General features: G+C 48.6%; 1 pseudogene; it reads left to right on the forward strand.

The window, feature by feature from the left end:
• Positions 1-6,671, forward strand: part of LOC123187061 (subtilisin-like protease SBT5.4) — a 31,741-nt pseudogene that overhangs the window by 19,779 nt on the left and 5,291 nt on the right.

Consider the following 6,671-nt stretch of genomic DNA (forward strand, 5'->3'; position numbering starts at 1 on the left):
TGTTGCTCTCTGGATAGGTACAGAGCAGTGCAGCGCCTAGCTAGCAGGCGCCACATACAGCAGTGCAACGCCTAGCTCGCAGGCGCCGCACTACTGGGTGTGGCGCCTCCGTGCTAGGCGCTGCACTGCTCTGTATCTATCCAGAGAGCAACAGAAACTTGCCCAAGTTACAGAGCAGTGCAGCGCCTATCGTGGAGGCGCCGCACTCAATAGTGCGGCGCCTGGCAGCTAGGCGTTGCACATGTACTTAGTGTTTTTTTTTGCATAACTATCAACAAGGAGAACATATGGTACATAACTAAGATGTTGTGAGCTACGTTTGGTGCATAACTAGTTCTTCACACATACTACTTCTTACAAACAAATCGACGAGGCAGAGACATAGTAGTTCACGACATAATGGTTCACATAGTAGTTCTTACAATCAAATCGACGAGGAAGAGACATAGTAGTTCACGACATAATGGTTCAGGGCACAACCAAATCGAGGAGGAGACATAATGGTTCACGACACCTAGTAGTTCACAACGACATTAAGGAGGAGACATAGTTCATGACACATAGTAGCTCTATTGCGTAGAGCAAGGCCCCTTTCCCTTCTTCTTCTTCCTCTGTTCTTCCTCTTCCTCCTCCCTTTTCCTTATGAGGTGAGCCTCCTTAACCACCCTCTCCATAAATATCTGATTCTCCCTCTCTGCTTTTTCATCTGCAATTGCCCAAAGCTTCAGCGTCTTCTCTTGAAAATCCTTTAAACGCTTCTTCTGTGCCTCCTCACATTGCCTCACCAACGCTTGCTCCCTAGCCCACATCGCTTCTCTTCCTCTCTGTCTTCTCTTCCTCTCCGTCTCAAGCTCCTCTTCTTTCTTCTTCTTTAGCTTGGCTGCATCCTCCTCTCTAAGTTTCTTGGCAGCCTTCTCCCACCATCCCGCCATCTCATCTTCGCCATCCTCCTTCATCGTTGGTTTGTTGGGTTGGGAAGCCGCCATACCTACAATGAGTGAAACAAAATGGTTAGTACGGGCAATAAGAACAAATGGAAGCACATAGGAAATGACAAGAACATATGAAAAAACAAGAACATATGCAAAAACAAGAACATAGTACATTATAGTTAGTGAGGAACATACGGAAACGGTCCATCTAGGTATCCAAACATTCCTCTATAACGAACTTGCCCTTGTCCATCACCGCGGCCAAGTCCACCTCCACGAGCTCTTCCACCACCACGGCCTAGACCACCACCACGAGCTCTACCACCACCACGGCCTCTTGTAAGTCCAAGTTGCCGACCTCTTTGCTGCCTAGATCCTATTTGGCTAACGCTTGGTTGGCTACCACTCCCAGTTGTCATTGTTTTCCACCTCAACCAAAGCAAATGCCAATGGCAACACACGGTTATTGGCATCACTTGCTATCGCAACCAACAAGGTGCCCTTGTATTGTCCGGTCAAGAACGTGCCATCAATTGCGATGACCGGTCTGCAATGTTCGAAAGCCCTCACACATTGCTCGAACGCCCAAAAGGCACGGCCAAATACTCTAACTCTTCTTCCTTCATGAACCGTTGTTTGGTGCCCATGAGGCTCGACCACATGAACCATGCCCGGGTTTGTCGTGGCCATGGCTAGCAACAACCTAGGGATTCGGTTGTATGCTTCCTCCCATGTACCATACAACATCTTAAATGCGGCTTGCTTCGCTTTCCATGCCTTGCCGTACTTCACCTTGTAATGAAAGATGGCTTTCACAAGGTCAATGACATGTTGGACGCTCATTGTTGGAAGTGTGGATATTGAGTTGGAGAGCCTGTAAGCGATGAACTCGGACGTGAGTTGTTTGTGGTTTTGAGACACGATTTTGCCATCCACCCTCTTGCCTTGGCACATGTGAGTTGGCACACAACTCACTACATGCCAACTTGGACCTCCTTTCCATGGTCTTGCACGCACCATCCACGGACATGTTTCATCTTCTTCACATGCACATGCAACCGTGTAGCGCACATTGACGTCGGAGTGCACCACCTTGTGTGGACGATAATGCGTAACCGAGTAGTTGTCGAGCCACATTTTCAATTCCAACAAGGTGTCGAACTTAGAACCTTTAGCAATCCGGTTCCTGTCATCTCCCAAATCACGGTGAGAGCTTGGCCTAACACCAAGAGGTGCACATTGGCCACCATCTACCACGGCTTCATCCGCGAGACTAACATCCTTGAACAATGTAGTCCGATGATCCCGACGAAATACCTTCTCGAAAGCTTCGGCCTCCTTCACCGTGAACCCATCCTCATCAACTTGTTCATCGGGACCATCGTCATCCGAGTCCGATGCATATGCACGGGAAAAAGGGATGGCTTGGTCCATTGTCTCTTGCAAATGATATTTGTCGAGATCACCCACATTGTTATCATGGAGATCAACTTCATTGTCATCGTCCGCATACTCATCATTGTCCTCGTGCAAAACTTCATCTTGGTTGTTTGTAAACGGGCTCAATGTTGCCCTCACTTCTTCGGTCAAAAGAGGTTCAACAATTTCATCTGGCTTCAAGGGTGGGGGGCTACTAGCAACCAAAGGGGAGGGGTGCCGGTTCAAGTCCAAATGCAATCTTGAATCAACCTTCTTCGTTGCAAATAACTCAAGAGCCTTGTCTAGTGATTCGGCCACCGTCTCCTTGTATGCAACCCAACGTTGCTCCGAGTTGACACGCATTGTCTTCCAACGGACATGCATTCCAAGACCAACATTATGCCTTCCCTCCAACTCAATGATATCATTAGGGTCCATCCAATTCAAATCTTTCCTAACTTGTTGCAAAAGGTCCGCATAGCTAGGACTACCATCAAACACCATGTCAAGCTCATCGGGGTCCGGTTCTATATTGCCTCTCAAAAAGGCGTCTTTGTCCCCATGATGAACAAACACACATGTTCTTCCCATCCCTATAAGCATTCCAAGAAACACAAGGTAACATTGCTTCCATGAGTACTAATCCATGAGTACTAACCATATCCATAACCATAACCCTAGCCCTAAGCCTAACCCTAGCACCAACATAAAAACACCCATAAGAGTAACCCTAGCATACTAACAAAGCTAAGATTCCCCCAAACTAGCAATTGGTAAACAAACATCTCACATCTCCATTCAAATCTCTAAATCCAAACAAAACTAGGGTTCCCCCAAACTAGCAAGAAATGAACAATGTGAGAACTTTACTTGGATCAAAACAAGGGGATCGGAGAAGATTACCTTGAGGGAGGGTTTGACTTCGAAATCCACGGACAAATTCTTCGAATATGCAAGATTTAGGAGAGGATTTGAGAGGGGGAGAGAGTGGGAGAGGGGGCAAAGCTCGGGCTAGGCGCTGTGGGGGGTGGGGTGGGGGGTGGGGTGGGGGAGGGGGGCCAGCCGAGTGGTTGATAAGTCACAGTGCAGCGCCCGCGGGCTAGGCGCTGCACATTACATGTGTGGCGCCTAGCTCAGGGGCGTTGCACATTACGTGTGTGGCGCCTAGCTCGGAGGCGTCACACATATGGGGGCGGGCCCAGGGGCTGCCACGGTGGACTCGTGTGTGGCGCCTCCGAGCTGGGCGCTGCACAGTAGGGTGTGGCGCCGTCGTGGCGGGCGCCACACAAAAAGGTTACGGCTGTGAAATTGTTTCGCGGACAGTTCATTTTGTGATTTGATTTCGTCCACAGGTCAAAATAGTCAAATTTGCCCCATAAAACAAGGGAAAATTTGCACGTGTCATGTGCTTAACTATTTGTATGTGTTTGTACAGCCACAACGGAAGCCAACAATAACACCAGGATCCGGGACGAGACGGGCAATGCCGCCACGCCGTTCAGCTACGGTTCGGGTTGACCCAGTAAGGGCCCTGGACCCGGGCCTGGTGTACGACACCACGACGCACGACTATGCCAACTTCGGCAAATTTGACTATTTTGACCTGTGGATGAAATCAAATCACAAAATGAACTGTCCGCGAAACAATTTCACAGCCGTAACCTTTTTGTGTGGCGCCCGCCACGACGGCGCCACACCCTACTGTGCAGCGCCCAGCTCGGAGGCGCCACACACGAGTCCACCGTGGCAGCCCCTGGGCCCGCCCCCCAGCTGTGTGACGCCTCCGAGCTAGGCGCCACACACGTAATGTGCAACGCCCCTGTGCTAGGCGCCACACATGTAATGTGCAGCGCCTAGCCCGCGGGCGCTGCACTGTGACATAGATCCAGCCGCGCCAGCCCTCTCCTCCCCCACCCACCCCACTGCAAGTTACAGAAGAAGAACAGAGAAGCCGCGGCGGCGGCCCTCTCCACTCCCCCTCTCAATCCCCTCTCCCAAATCCTTCAGATCCGACGATTTGGTCCGTGCATTTCTTCACCAATCCATCCTAGAAGGTACTCTCCTCCGATCCCCTTCTTTCTATCCATAGAAAATATGATATTTTGAAGATTTAGGGAATCCTTGTTTGATTTGATTAGATTTGAATCTTGCATGTATTAGAACTTTGCATGTATTACAACCCGTGTTTGTTTGATTTGTGGAACCCTAGTTTAGTATATGTATGAAGTTTGCATGTATTAGAACTTATGGTATATGTATGAATATTTTTGTATGAAGTATATGTATGAACACGTATATGTATGAATATTTGTGGAACCCTAGCTTAGTTTAGTTTATTGAATCTTGCAAGAATGGTTTGGATACATATGCTTCGTATTTTGCATCTAGTAGCCGTACTTTACCCTTTTTGTATTCAAAAGATAATCGTGTTGACAAGAAAGATTTTTTCAAATTGTTAGGATGGTTTGGCTTATCAATGAACACTGGGACCAACAACACCGGTCGCACGCTATGTCGGTGCAGCAGAAGGTAATAATGAAAGTTGCCGGTGTTATGAATTTCGTGTTTTTTTTCCAACACATACCCACATATGTAATGATTTGTCTGTTTGTTTGTAGGAGCTTGGACCTCTAAAGCTTCGGGCTCACGGGGTCAACCTTGGGTGGATGCGCTATGACGAGCGGTACACACCGTATGTTAGGGAGACAGGACTTCTCCCTTTCATTCAGTTGGTTAGCCGGTCGACGCCACCCAACAATGCTCCAGCACTCACCGCGCTTATTGATCATTGGAGGCCGGAGACACACACTTTCCATCTTCGGACCGGGGAGATGACCGTGACGCTCCAGGATATAGCTATGATCACCGGTCTTCCTATTGACGGGATTCCTTTATGTATGAGCACCGATTCTGATGGGTGGCGCGAGCAGATGTTTGCCCTTATTGGTAATGTTCCTCCGGAGCCTCGTGAACCAGAAGAAGAAGGCAAGAAGAAGGTTAGAGTCGCAGCCGGTGCTACTTTCTCGTGGATTGTATCGAACTTTGGTTATTGCCCTGAGGATGCTGATGAGGACACGGTGAAGACATATGCTCGTGTCTACATGTGGTACGTTATATCCAGGACTATGTTTGCTGATGGCACTGGCAAGAATGCTCCATGGATGTGGCTGAAGGCGTTGACCGTCTTCGATAGCAAATGGAGTTGGGGTTCGGCGGCACTTTCTTACTTGTATAGACAGGTAAGAAGTTGTTTCTGTTTCACTTCACTTGTACATTATGAATCCAATCTTGCCGTTAATTCAACCAAGTTCTTTTGTATGTGCAGTTGGACGAAGCCTCTTGTAGGCTATCTGGAGGTATTGGTGGTTGTTTGCTCGCACTCTCCATATGGAGCTGGGAGCGTTTGCCGGTTGGACGACCGAAGGTCGTGAAGTTCGATGATTGGGACGAAAAAGGCGACCCACTACGGCTCCCCACTTGGGCTTACAAGTGGGATTTGTTAAATGAGATGACGGATGATCCCTCGGTCATGTACAAGCTGTACAGGAGCGAGATGGACGCGCTCACGCCTGAGCAGGTGAATCGACATTCCATAAGTGATTTTGATGCTTCTATCGTAACTCGATATCAATTTTGCATTCTATCCCATTTTGTAGGTTGAATGGGAACCGTACGGAAAAGGAGATAGCTTTGGGAACCCTATAGAGTTCAAGCTGAATCCGATGTGCCTTAGAGATAGGGATCTCTGGCATATGCGGACTCCACTCATATGCAACTGGGCGGTTGAGATTCACCAGCCACATCGGGTGTTCCGCCAGTTTGGTTTGTTTCAGCCACACCCGCCAGAGTGGGAGGACACGGACATAGTGCTACACGGGTAAGATATAATAAACCTTGAGCACTTAGCGGCTTCTCGGCGGTTTACATGATGCTTATATTCTGTTTCTAACTTGCAGGTTGGATAAGAGAAAGCAGCGGAAGATCAAGGATTGGGACAAGCATCACAACAAGTATATCATACAGTTCAAGTATGCTGTGGAGCAAGCTCGGGCTGGAAAACGAGCCCAGCTTCGTGAGCACTGCCCGATCGCGTTCAACAACTATCTCACCTGGTTTCTTGCAAGCACCCGTGTGGAGGTATGCAAGCCGGCGTACGCCGAAGAGATTTTGGAAGAACCTACCGTTTTTGATGAGGTTGCCCAGCACCAGTACAACTCATTGATTAGGAAAGGCAACTCAGTTATCCCTTCAGCTCCAATGATGAACTTTGTGGTATTTGCCCTTATTGCTTTTCCGTTCGCACTACTCACATGTTCACTT

The sequence above is a fragment of the Triticum aestivum genome, chromosome 2A (assembly GCF_018294505.1).
Source record: "Triticum aestivum cultivar Chinese Spring chromosome 2A, IWGSC CS RefSeq v2.1, whole genome shotgun sequence".
NCBI classification, from domain to species: domain Eukaryota; kingdom Viridiplantae; phylum Streptophyta; class Magnoliopsida; order Poales; family Poaceae; genus Triticum; species Triticum aestivum.